A 13,615-nucleotide genomic window follows, 5' to 3' on the forward strand; every position below is an offset into this window, starting at 1 on the left:
TTCTAATTTTTTCCTTAGCAATACCACACAAAGAAGGAAAAGATAATCACAGCTTGAAAATCTTTCAGTAGAATTCTTGTAAAACCAAAGATTACACTCAGAAGGGGCAACTGTCATAACCCTTATGTTCACAGATGCCAAAAAGACGCTGGTGGTCTGGGGATTATCTTCAAATACACAATGCTAAGGCTCCAGTTGAACAGCAGGATGTCTGTTCTTAGTACAGCAGCAAGTCTGGAAACAAGGGGGTAAGAACATCACAAAGAGTCACAGATCTGTAGCAGGGGAATTCTTAGTTTTACAAACTAGCAAGTGTAATAACTCTAGATTAAATCTGTATCATCAAAGAGGAAAGATGTGAAATAAGGTCTGACTGATTACATTGCCTTTGCAGAGAGGGTTTAAAGACTAAATGTTTTAACTTCATTAAACCTCCTGGCAATGGATTGATGTAATTACAAAATGACCCTTCATCCACAAAATACAGATGAGCTGTGTTCTACATACATGGGGTCATTTTGAAAAGAGAAGTCAAAGAGGATGTTAGGGACTGGGAGGGAAAGAAATGATGCAGAGGACATCTCCTGTTAAAAATATGTTCTGAGTTCTAAGACTGCTACTATATACAAGACAAATAGTAATTTTTTTGGATCAGCTGTATTATCTTTCTTCTTCTTAATTGTCAGTCCCATTTTCTATGAACAAGACAAAAATGAACAGATTTTAAACCCTGTTATATATATAAGCTTAGACCAGTCTAAATACAGCAGAATGAAAGGAAATATTTCATGGTATTGATTGCTTTTACTTCTAAGCATCTTAGCTTCTGAGCAATAATCACTTTAGGTTAGTAACTAAACAAATCACGTTTGCTTTACGACAGTTAAAGAACAGCATTGACCAGGATAATTATTCTTTTCACTGGAACGCAGAGGGCATCAGCTTGGAATAGTCCTGGTGGGACACAGTAGATGTGTTTGAGATACATGTTATCTATCAATCTGTACGTGAAGCTTTAAATTGTGATATTTTACATTTTCACATGGGACTCGTAAGCATTAATTTCCATCACATTTCAGGGTAGGTTACAAAACAAATTTTTTACAAGTGTTTGAGGACTATTGAAGATATGGGAACTTTTATTATCCAGTTCTTTTCACGACCTCATTTTTTGCTTTTATATGTGCGGACTGTATTTTAAATTCATGACAGTTGATTCTACAAAAGTATTATATGCGATGGAAAAGAATAAACACATAAGTAGGACTGAAAGAAAACCCATTTAATGCAAAACCTTCTTTTCCTAATTACTGGAATTGCATAAACATCATATAAATCCTACAGCCAACTTTTACCAGCATAAAGTCATGTAGTTCAGTGAGGCCCACCAGTGTAACTGGGACTATTACAATAATCAATATTTTCCATTCTTTTCAACCTTTCTCCCCCAACTTGCAATCAGACATTGCTGCAGTTTAACAGTATCATTTGGCTTTGATTTTTACAGGGTTTTTTTCTGGTATCTTTTATGTTGATTTCATGTGACAGTTTCAGCAATGACCTGCTGAAAGTATTCCCCAAGCCCATGGGTGGTCTCTGAGCCATATGGAAAAAGAGTTGAAAACTGAACAGTATGGTAGACCAACAGGTCTAACAGGAGATTATTATTGAAAAGATACATTTATTTAATTTTATATTTTCATACCTCAGGCTCACAGAGATGAACACTTAGAATACCAATGGAGTAGGATGCTCTATGACTTACAGTAAAATTCATTCTGTAGCTCCTTAAAGCACAGCAGCTCAAAGCTCTTCCAGATGATGAATTTCACTTAACTGAAAATTGAGATATGACAGGAAATAGGTCTGTATTTCAGCAGCACTAGCCTTTCTACTGCCGACAGAAAAGACACAGGAGTTCATGGCTTTGTTCTATTCAGGTACTTGTCAAAATCACATTTCTTCTCCAGAAAGAGCACAAGCTGCTGACACTTCTGAATACTTCCAAGTTTGAAGGAGTGTTGTATGATACTAAGTACATGAGGCCTTCACACTAGTAATTATGTCAAGGACATCCATACTGTAAAATAAAATGTTACCATTCCTGCAATGGTCCTCAATATTTTTCTCTTTATTGTTTATATATCCATATATGTACATTTATATATCAATTTATTTAATAATTATTTTTATTTAAGTAATACTTTGCTATTTCTTCATAGAAAACAGAGGGGTTTATATCCCTACAAAATATTTAGTGCACTATAGAAGCAACACTTATGAATTCAGATTAAAAACAGCATCTTCTTTACAGCAAAGGAAGTAAGTTGCTCCAACAGGCTGGAATGAGTCTTTGCTTAAGGAATGTAAAGAAGGAGTTCACTCAACTCATCTGCTTACATGTGTTTTTCAAAAATAGACAATACTCTACCAAATGTAACAAGTCATGTAACATGATTTCCCTCTGTCAGGACCATAGCTATAACCACAGCAGCTCTGAAGCCAGACAACTATGGTACAGAAAGGGTGCATTTTAACTGGAAAAAAAAGGAATTGTTTTATATAGTAATAGGGTTTGGGGAAGGATTAAGGCAGAGACAAACGTCTACAGATAGCCTGTGTAGGAGAGGCAGCTTGGGAGAAACCAGTACATTGAAGCCTTGTGCTAGACGAAGAAATCGAGTAACTGTTTTGTTGGAGTTTTTTTAAAGTAAGTAGTAGGACTATGTCTGTCTAGATTCTATTGATGAAGTTACTGTTTGATTCATTCTTGCCCTATGTAGTCATTGGAACAAAACTTGTATCATGAAGAAAAATGCCATAAGGATTTATTTGTTTCCCCAGTGACCATCTGGCTTTCATTCTCAGATTTACTTATGATCTAGTTCTAAAATGACAAAACTGAGATTACTAACAATATTAAACATCAGAATACAGAAGTTAAATTTTTTTATCCTTACTCAAAACTCTGTCTCCATAAGCCATTTCATTATCTCATACAGTTCACATCAAGATTCCTAACTACAGAGGAAGAAAGGTAATGAAACAGCATCTTCCCATTACAATAGCATTGCAAGAGTACTTAAATCAACCTTATGCCAGAAAGACATTCAATTAAAAAAATTACATAACATTTACCATAGTTACTTATACTGCCAATACAATGGGAATTAATATTTTAAACTAATATAATTTAGACATTTTATTTTGCTGTCTCTCTAAGTAGAGCTTTTCTTTCGCAATATTTCTATTCCTTTCTATTGTAAGCTTCAAAACCTGAGCTATAGATTCACAAGACTGCTAAGGTTTCCCATGTAAATCTGGAAATGGTTAGGTAGCTGTTTACCCTGTAATTTTATGAATCCCTTTTTCTGCACTTCCACTTTTTACTAAAGATTAAGAACATAAGCAAAGTCAAACTATATATCACTCAGTACCAGTGCCTGAGAGTGACCAGAAAGTGCTTAGAGAAAACAGAACACACAAGTGAAATAATTTCTTGTCCTGTTCTCACTTCTGTCCAGTCTGATGCTTTGGTTTTCCTGAGCCAGACACTGTAGCTGCATCATGTTTAACACTTCTTGAGATTAATAGCCCTCAAAATAGTTCAGTGTAATTAATTTAGCACCAGGATTTTAAATCTGGTGATCTACTGAACTAATATTATAGTAGATTTTCACATGGGTCAATTTTTTAGAAATCCAACTAGCAACAATACTGTGCCTGATTTTGTAAAATAATTTTTGAACATTTTGTTCATTTCTGTGTCAAAACATTGGCTGTGCTTTGTTCCCATGTCATTACATTTCTGTCAGATCAAGTCATGCTCTGTTCTTTTAAGCATGCTAAAAACCAGTGGTGTTTAACTAAAAATTCAGATGGCCAAACCATCAGAGAGGGAAGTTAACAGGGCACCAGAGATTGTCCTTCCAGTTTCTTCAAACTATAGATGATAAAAACCATTTTCATAACTTACTGTGCCAAGAAAATGCTATTTGAAGTGAAATATCTTACTTCTGTCCAAGGAAAAGGCATAGTTTTATCTGGGGAGCAGCCAGGAAACATATATCCCATTAGTATGAGGCAGGGGAATCTGTTTTCTTCAAAATTCTTGTTTGAAACTTCAACAAAGACCAGTGGAAAACTGCAACGGGAGGGATGGGGGGGTGTGGGGGTGGGTGCAGAATCATATCTGTTTCTCTCTATGAGGATGCAGAATCTGAGTTTTTTCTTACTATATAAAGATACACTTGAAAGCAGGCATGCTGGGTGAAACTCTCAGCAAAAACCTGGAACCTCAGTCAGTAAAGCTAACTGCTAATCTGTGCTTCTGCTCCTTTAGAGTGCATCTGTTCTTACCATCCCAACCTACGTTAAGCCAGTAAATATTGCCTTTCCTTACAATTCAGGCGAAGGCTTATGAAAAGACACGAGTCAACTAACTTAGTGCAGTATTAAAAGCTGAGGAATCCTCTGCTCATGCTTCCTTCCTCATCTTGAACTCTCTCCTTGAGAGACCACAGAGACCTTTCCATAAAACAAAGACAAAGAATGTGCTTTTCCTGCTTTGGTGAATGCATCTTTCCTTGCCAAGCCAGCCACAGGTTATTTATTTGTATATTCACTGTTATCAGATAGCCATGGAATGTGGAAAGGATGTGCCATGTCTGTATTTGGACACAGCCAGAGTTGGCTGCTCTGTGATCTTGCTGACTCGCTACCTAGGTAGCTGTTACCATATATAATGTAAAAGCTAGAAGGAGAAAATACAGGCCCAGAAAGAAAGAATGCAGCTTTTAGCACTAGGATTGGGAGATTTTTAATCCCCCTTCTTCCTGATGGATTTTACCAAAACATGTTTTAGTGTTTACACAACCAAAGCTTTTGATACTAACAAAGGTAATGCAAGAATTTGTGAAAAATATTTCATTAATTGTTCATCATCTGAATAGGTTATATATTTTAAGAATATTTTTTCTCATCTGCATCTTAGAAGAGCACATAAGTTAGTCAAGGTTTTTACCCAGTAATGTTAATTTTTATTTTACAAATATCAAAAATATTAATGCAAATACAAATAGGTGAAAGTCAGTAAGACTGAGTATGAAGTACACCATTAAGTACACCTATAAGATCAATATTTTGTACCTTACTCAAGTAACATTTATTCTATAAAGGCTAAAATGAATTTTATGGTGTCATACTTTTTTAAAATTGCAGCTAAATAAACTGTACAAGCACAAAGAGAAACAGCATGGAAGACAGAGAGAGAAGAAATAGTAGCTGAGAATTGTATCACACTCAACTGATCAATGTAATTACATGTCAGTGCCACAGTTCAGTATGGGTAAAGCAAAGATTATTCCCTTAATATTCTACTAGCCAAGGGACTTCCCAGAGTTCAAAATATTCTGCCACATTCCAAATAAATATATTCAATTAAGAATATAAAAATACTTGAGAACTATAAAAGAGTAAGGGGTTGATCCAAAGACAGTTAATGGAAAGCCTAAGACTGATTTTATTTGGCTCCTAATAACCCCTGGAGATCAATTTCCTAAGACTTACATTAAGCCTTACACTGCTTATCAAAGCCAAATTACATTAGATTTTTATACTAAAGTCCTTTACTACATAAGTCAAATATAGTATATACAAGAGGTCAAATATAAAAGAGAATTAGAGGCTAAACCATACTAAAGATGTCATTACTTCTGAAAGTTAAACAGGCTGTCAACGCTGAGTACATTTACATGGCAGTTTAAAAAATACCCTCTACAAATTTTAAAAGCATTTTGGAAAACAAATGCCACCCAAAAGCCACTCAGTTTTCTGAAAGAGCCACCAGCAGAAGAAATTTAACCTCTTGTGATGCCGTAATGTCAGTCACAGAATAACTGAAATAAATAAATGCACGTGACCATTACTGATTCTTTGTTTCTATTTATTTGGTGTCAAAGATAGGGATGGGGGATAGAATCAAATATCTCATTAGGAAGTGGAACTAGCAGTATGTCTTTGTGTGTCTTCCTACATCTTAGTGATGTTTCCAGACATTAGTTTCAGAGCTACTTTAAATCAAATGACTGCTAGCTCAGTTAAAAGTCATACAACCTACAATTTGAAGGAAGATTGAAATTTGACTTTAAGGACAGAATTGATTAGACAAAGAATGTTAATAATTTGTTGTTTTGGAAAGGACGAGTTCACCTACCATTCACCTTTATGAACTGGCACAAGCAAAAAGAAATTATTTTTACAAACAGAAAGAACTAAAAACATTAAAGGGCAAGTGCAAGAGAACTCATCCCTCTCTGATAATTTTGGATCTGCTTAGAGCTGCAGGCTATCTCTCAGCCATCTGCTCCTTACAGGAGGGGTGTTATCTCCTAAGGCAACTCTTTCCAAACATTCAGCACTTGGCATTACAACAATAACCTTTGAAGCTTTGCAGGGAAATTTCTCCCAACTTCCAAGTTCTGCTCACAACTTTATTTAGACAACATTTATGCTCTATCTCTGCATAGATAGCAAATACAGCAACATAGGTTATAAGGGCTTACTCAGATTTACCTTGCCTATAATACAGACAGGTTTAACAGTGCAGCACAGAGGATTCATTCAAGAATGACTTCCATCTCTTAGCTACACAGTTTGAAGGAAAAGCCTTATAATAAATCAGATACAGTTGGCAATTTTAGGCTTAATGAGATTGTTCTCTAACTGTTTATCTAAGTTTACAAAACATGGTTAAGAACCTCTAAGTGTCAGAGCTGGCGATTCATTGTTCAGGTCAGCATCCACCCACCCAACTGTCCTCAGTTCTCAACCTCTGCTTCCCCTCTCTTGAGCCCTACCATTCCCACTAATTACCTGTTATTCCAAGGAGGCTACCACAAACATTGCCTTTCTTCTACCTGATCCTCTTATTTACCTTTGAGTTGGGGGTTTGGATACAACTAGAAAAAACATTTCTGACTTTGTCTGGAGCCAACAACTTTTGAAACTCGAAGGTGATTTTTCATTTCCAGTTCACACCTGAGCAGCTTTGCACACCTATTTGAAAATATTTTGGCAAACACTGCTGATTGTTCTTCCTGACTTGGTTACCTAAAATAGTTAAGGCTGTTACTCCTTTATCTTTAATCCACCTTCTATCCACTTGCCTGAGGCCCACTCTGAACTGTTCCCCCAAAAGCAATTTGAGATAACATCATCTTGTTAAATAATGTATAAGACATTATTTATTTCATATATATTAAGTTAATGATCTAAGGTGCACTGTTAGAGACATCACACTGCACTTTAGCCATAGAAGTGTCAGGTGATGAAGTTGTTATGTTGGCTGTATTTGTAAGCAAATTCTTTTTTTTCCGTTTGACATGTTTTCTAGGATTCCTGTTACCCATACACACATGCCAGAGCTCACAGTAATGAGCTTATGCAGATAACCATTAACCAGAACAATCTAGGTGCAGATCCAAGAACTTAGCATCAGCAGAGCCACCTTCTTTGTTATCTGAATTTTTAAACTTCTGCAGTGATTCTATTTCCAGCATTGCCCCAATCATGTTCCTTGTCATCCAACACGTCTTTCTTCTTCAGTTTATCATTATGCTCTTCCCTCCCTACTAAAATAATCCTGAGCCACCAAAATCACTTCTGCTCAGGCTTCCTTCAAATGTAGTTCATTTATAGACAAAACTTTAGAATCTACCTTGAAACAAATACATATTTAAAAGCTTTACCAAACAGACTGAGATTACTAAACTGGTATGCCTTGGAATAATTTTCAAAACCAACCTTAAATCTCTCTTTCTTCATTGTTCATCATAAAATACACTCTGGGAAATGTTGCTTTGGGCTGCAATGTCTACATGCTCCCTAGCATTGATATCATCACTCCCTGTGTGTATTTTCAGTTTAATATTCAACTGTTTGCAACAGGAATGACTTGGACTACATAACCACTTATAGTATCTTAAATTCTTCATTTAACAGTCTCGGTTTTCCTCCCAAACATCCTGATACTTAATAATATGCACATACAAAATTCTAGTTTGAGTTCATATTCCATTTTAAATGAGAGAGGTGTTTTCAGCAGTGCAAACCAACTTTACATAGCCTATGATTTACTTAATTAAAACCACAGAAATTATGGACTAACTCTTTCTGAAATTGCAACCTGTTAGAAAGACTTAATTCTCCAATTATAAGCATGAGGCTGGCCTAGAATTACTTTCATTTTCCGTAAATTTCACTCTCATTGACACAACTCTGTCACCATGAGTGCCAAGTACTACTTTTGGCCAGTTGCCAGCTCTTTTAACCACAATTTGCTCTTTCTCTGCTGTCTCTGTAAGAGGCTACAAGGTTGATAGTAGCAAAGGGAGCTGGCAGAGGAAAACCAGTCTATAAAAGATGAAAGGTGTCTGTACTCCAGCAGCCATTACTGCCACCTCTTTCGATCCCCTGAATGATCCATGACCAAAGGCATAGATTCCACTGTAAACATCACTTCATCATGATTCAGCTGGGGTCAAAGAAGTAGCTCAATGTTTAAATTTTGTCAAAGCTTCTCATATCTCTCTTTTTAGGTCCTGATTTTGTAACTTGATTTGAAAATACCTCGTTCTCCCCTCTTGTCTTCTTTATAAGCATGTGGTTTTAGAAAAATTAAAAATAAAACCCAAACTAATTTCAGACATATGCAGCTTTTCAGGATAAAAGTTTATTGTATCTGCTAACAAATAGCCTAGATAGTTGATAGTTGTCAGGATTGACAAATCTAAAATGCTGAAATTTGTCCTGTCCTTTGTCCTCTGACAGACATGAGGAACATCTCTCAGCAAGTCTTGAAATTTGGGCTCTTGGCACCGTTAAATGTTTTCTAAACTCAGTCTGCATTAATGGTAATGAAGGTTACACATAATAAAGGCTACAGAAATATAAAACACTCATTGGTTATGTGTTGAATGGCCAAATTGAAACCGGCTCTTCATCATTTTACTGCACATTAGAAAATAAACACCATTGTGGGATGGGGCAGTAGGACATTCCTCACGACGCTGAGCAGCTTTGAGTCTGTCTGGGATACGGAAAAGCATCTTTTACAAAGCCCTCAACAAGAACTAAGGACTGTTTCTCGTTTTCCTTCTGAGAATCCTCACCACGGAGCACCGGGCAGGGGATGCCACCGTGCCCCGGGCACAACCCCCGGCCGTGTCCCTCCAGCGCCGGGAGGGGACAGGGAGCAGACAGGGACAACCCACCGCGACCCCCGGGGGGCCGGGCCGGGGCCGGGGCTGGATGGGGGGCGGGCGCAGGGCCGGGCCCCGCCGAGGACCCCCGAGGGAGGGGCTGCGCTGGGGAGCGAGGTGGGCGCAGGGAGCGCTCGGAGGAGCGCGGAGACACCGCCGGGGCCGGGAGAGCCGCGGGGGCCGCGGAGCGGAGCCATGTCGGGGGCCGCCCCCGCAGCCCCGCATTTCTGGCTCTGCGCGGCCCTGCTGGGCTGCCTGGCGGCGGCCGGGGCCCGCCCGAGAGGTAAGCGGCGCCGGGAATCGGGCACCGGGGATCGGGAGCATCGCCGCCAGCAGGTGGACGGGAGGGCGCAGGGCGGGCGGCTGCTCTGGGCGCCGCGGGCAGCGCCGGGTGCTGCCCTGTGCACATCGCCTGCCCACAGCCCCGCAGCTACGTGTCACTGCGGCACTGGAAGAGGCGTAACTTTATCAACAGGAGTAGGAACTGTCCTTGTCGTAGCGCACTTGCTGGGAAGATCTGGCGAGGGAAACTCGAGGACCAGGGGTGCTGGTTCTCCCACTCTCCCTTCACGGCGCTCTTGCCCTCCGTGCTGGAGCACAGGCGGTGCGTTGGCGCATCCTTACCTGGGACTTCTGCAAACCCCGTGTCTGTATTGTTTCTAATTTTGGACAGAAAATCCACATAAAGGGTAGATGCAATAGTGTATTACACTGAAAACGACTACAAAACATTCTATAAACGTATATTTTACATTTTTATAAAGGTTACGCAATTATTTACTACCTTTGCAAAACACCCCTGAGGGTGTGGACATGAGTGGTTGAAAAGTGGTTTTAACGCCAAATCAGACAAGGCTATTTATATAAGATGTATTAATGTGTTCGTGTTGATTTGATTTTCTTCATTGTTCTGTGCATAGGAATAGTCATATTCCTGTTCAGTGGGATTGCAATACTGTCATTGCTACAACATTTTTGCTCACATTCTCATTTAGGTCTCTTCCAAGGAGATGGCATCTTTTAGGTAGTTACAGTAATTTTTATATTTTGCTTTAAAAGCGTTACTCTAAATAGTTTTTTCAGGATAACTTCCAAAAAGTGAACTTCTTTTTATTTTAGTATTTTGTAAGAGTTTAAATCCACAAATACATCTAAGCACTTTTATTAAATGCAGTCCCAGTTTTAATTTCTGCCTTGGGATGTTGATATGCTGCATCCTTTGAAGTCAGTGGTTGCAAGAAAAGGCACATTCATGACCAGAATGGGCACTTACTAAAGATGCTGTTTAACTGTGGTCTCTTACCAGACCCTGACCTTTGGACAGCAGGAGATATAAACTAATAAGCTATTTGTACCAGAGGAACTGAGTTGCCAGTCCTACCACTCTCCCCTTGTCTATCTGTACTCTACTGTGGCTCTTTTTCCCTTCTCTGCTCTGGTTTGCATTCATCATTTCTCAGTTATTGACTGTTCCATCATGCTGGAAGCATTATGGACAGGTGGAAAATCATTGAGCCCTCTTTGCACGTGGATGAAACAGAGATATGAACAGGAAGTTGAAAAGCCCCTCCTTTGTGGAACTCATTTTCTGCCTGAGTGCCTCAGAGGCAGTCATCAGGAGCCTTAAATATCTCTTTGTGGAAAATAAGCTCTTTTGTTAATTTTAGAAACCTCTTTGACTTTTGGTTAAGGTGTGGTATTCAGAGTACCTATTAAGTACCCCAGTTTATGTCAGTCATGATACGAACCCTGATGTGTTGGCAAAGCTTTCATCTACATCTCTCCCAGTAGGCTCATCCAGTGGCACAATACTATCCTTGTCTTTAGAATGTTGCAGCCTAGGGTCACATTTCTCAATATCCGGCAGGACCAAGAAGGTCTGTGATGGATCCCAGCAAAGCTCACTGTATTAATTCTGAAGACATCCAGGAAAAAGCAAATATGGAATCAAATACTTTCTGGCATGCAGAGACTCGAGCTGAAGAACAGTAGAGATCCATGTGCAGTATATTGAGGGTCTGTGGAAAGAAGCACAGAATATGATAGAATATTCTAGGGAAACATCTACATCTATTCCCGGGATGGATTGCTTTTTCAGCGGACAGTATGTAGTATCTGGACCTCCAAACAGAAAAGAGAGTTTGACTTTCTAGAAATATGTCTCTCCTCATCACATGTATCCTATTGCATGTATCTCCTTTGAATTAAGTTAAACCAGAGGTGCACAATATGCAAAGAAGCCTAAATTTCATGGTCTCAGTTCTTAAGTATCCATTTGTGTGTTTCATAGTTAGAATTTCATTTTTCTATGGCAAATATTTTAAATTAAAGTTATTAAATCACAAATATATTTAAAGGTCCAAAGAGAAATAAAAAGAATATTCCCATATACATGGAAAGATTTCCATTAAGAATAATCTTGATTAAATGCTAAGTTTTGTTAAAACTTACATGAGTTTTCCATTTTGTGTCAGAACATGTTAGAATATTTCCTGATTGTGGGTGAATTCCAGACAACAGTAGTGCATACGTCTATGTTCTTAAATACTAGGCAGAGCTGGTAGGTAAGCCTGCCCTGTAGGTAACCTTCCTTAGCACTTTACAGCTTTCAGACACTGTTTTCAGTTCCTTATAATTTTGTCAGACTTTACTCATTGGAGAGCGACTCATTGGAGAGAGACTATTTGCAAGAGCACGTAGTGACAGGACAGGGGGTGATGGTTTCAAATGGAAAGAGAGTAGATTTAGATTAGATATTAGAAAGAATTCTCTACAATGGGGTTGATGAGACACTGGAACAGGTTGCCCAGAGAACTGTCCCATCCCTGGATGTGTTCAAGGCCAGGTTGGATGGAGCTCTGAGCAACCTGGTCTAGTGGAAGGTGTCCCTACCCATGGCAGAGGGATTGGAACCACATTATCTATAAGGTCCCTTCCAATGCAAACCATTCTATGATTCTGTAAAATTGTTGGGTGTTAGACACAGGCAGAGCTTTTCTGGAGCACTAAAGCAAAATCAGTATTCATCATTCTGAGAATAATGTTTTAAAGAATGTTTATACCAAAATTTATTTTTATTTAATGCACCCTGAAAAAGTAAATTATGACTTCAGTGGAAAATTTAGCCAACTCCCCTCTTAAATGCCTGTGGTTTGAGCAGATCTGGTCTTCAGGAGTAACTTTCACAGAGAACATGACATTCGCTGTCCTTATCTATCCATAATTATGATAGCATTATTTGTTTCTGCTGTTGCTGGAGTCAGACAGCATTTCAGTTAAACTCAGAGGTGTAAAAAAGTAATTTTTATTTGTGTTATTGGTGAGTGGTAATTATTTTCAGTTGTTTTGCAGAATGGGTAGGGAAAGGAAAAAAAAAAAAATCAACCAGTATTATGCAACTCTAAAGTTTCCATACAATAACTATGGAAATATTAGCATACTTCTAGAAAGGAAGAAAGAATACACAAAGAACTGGGTGACATTTTAAAGTGATATGCATAATAAGAAACTTATAATTTGATCTTTAGTAGGATTTATAACCCTATTACAGATGAGTACAGTCAGCTGCTTTAAAGATCTATCAAATGATGATCTAATTAAACTGTGGAGGAAAAGAAAATAGAGACTTGTCTCATGTCTAGTTTGATTTATTAATGGGGAAGGTAACAGATATTAATTGTTTCAGGAGTGGCTCAGTTACAGGAAAGGAAACTAATGAGGGTGCTGTATGAAAGGAAGAATTCCAATAAAAAATAGAGGACAGGAAGAAACTTTCACCATGGTTCATAAACTGCTTGTGCTGTAGCTTGCTTGGAAAACATTTTAATAACACACATGACTGACCTGTGATTCTTCAAGGGCTTTTCTTTAAATTCCAGTGGAGGGTAAGTTCTCTGTAAGGTCAAATTGTATGGACACGAATAGCCTACAGGCTGCTACGAGCAACTCAGAAACACAGTGGTGGCACAGTCAATCATACCGACTTCCAGCTGCCCTTAGAAGCTAGAAGATAAAGCTATTGTTACCTGCCTGGGTAGCCTAAAGCCATACTGGATTAGATCTTCAGTCTTTGAAAGACTATAGGATTCTCATGCTGTGTACTAAAGGAGATGAAGTCTGTTCTTTCACTAAGGCTTCTTCTCCATTTAAAGGCAGGGAATTACTTGATTTGGAAACTGTTTTATAGTTGTGGTTATCTAGACAATGCCAAAATTGTGGAAGATTTTACATTATTGCATGATTTGAACCAAAATATGTTTGTAATCAGTGACACAATTATACCATGGAAAATATGCAACAAATACAGACAAACGCAGGACCAAAAACTGAAGATCAGAGCATTCCTATTAAAAATA

Source organism: Myiozetetes cayanensis, unplaced genomic scaffold (genome assembly GCF_022539395.1).
Source record: "Myiozetetes cayanensis isolate MyiCay16 unplaced genomic scaffold, myiCay2020 scf1, whole genome shotgun sequence".
Taxonomy (NCBI): domain Eukaryota; kingdom Metazoa; phylum Chordata; class Aves; order Passeriformes; family Tyrannidae; genus Myiozetetes; species Myiozetetes cayanensis.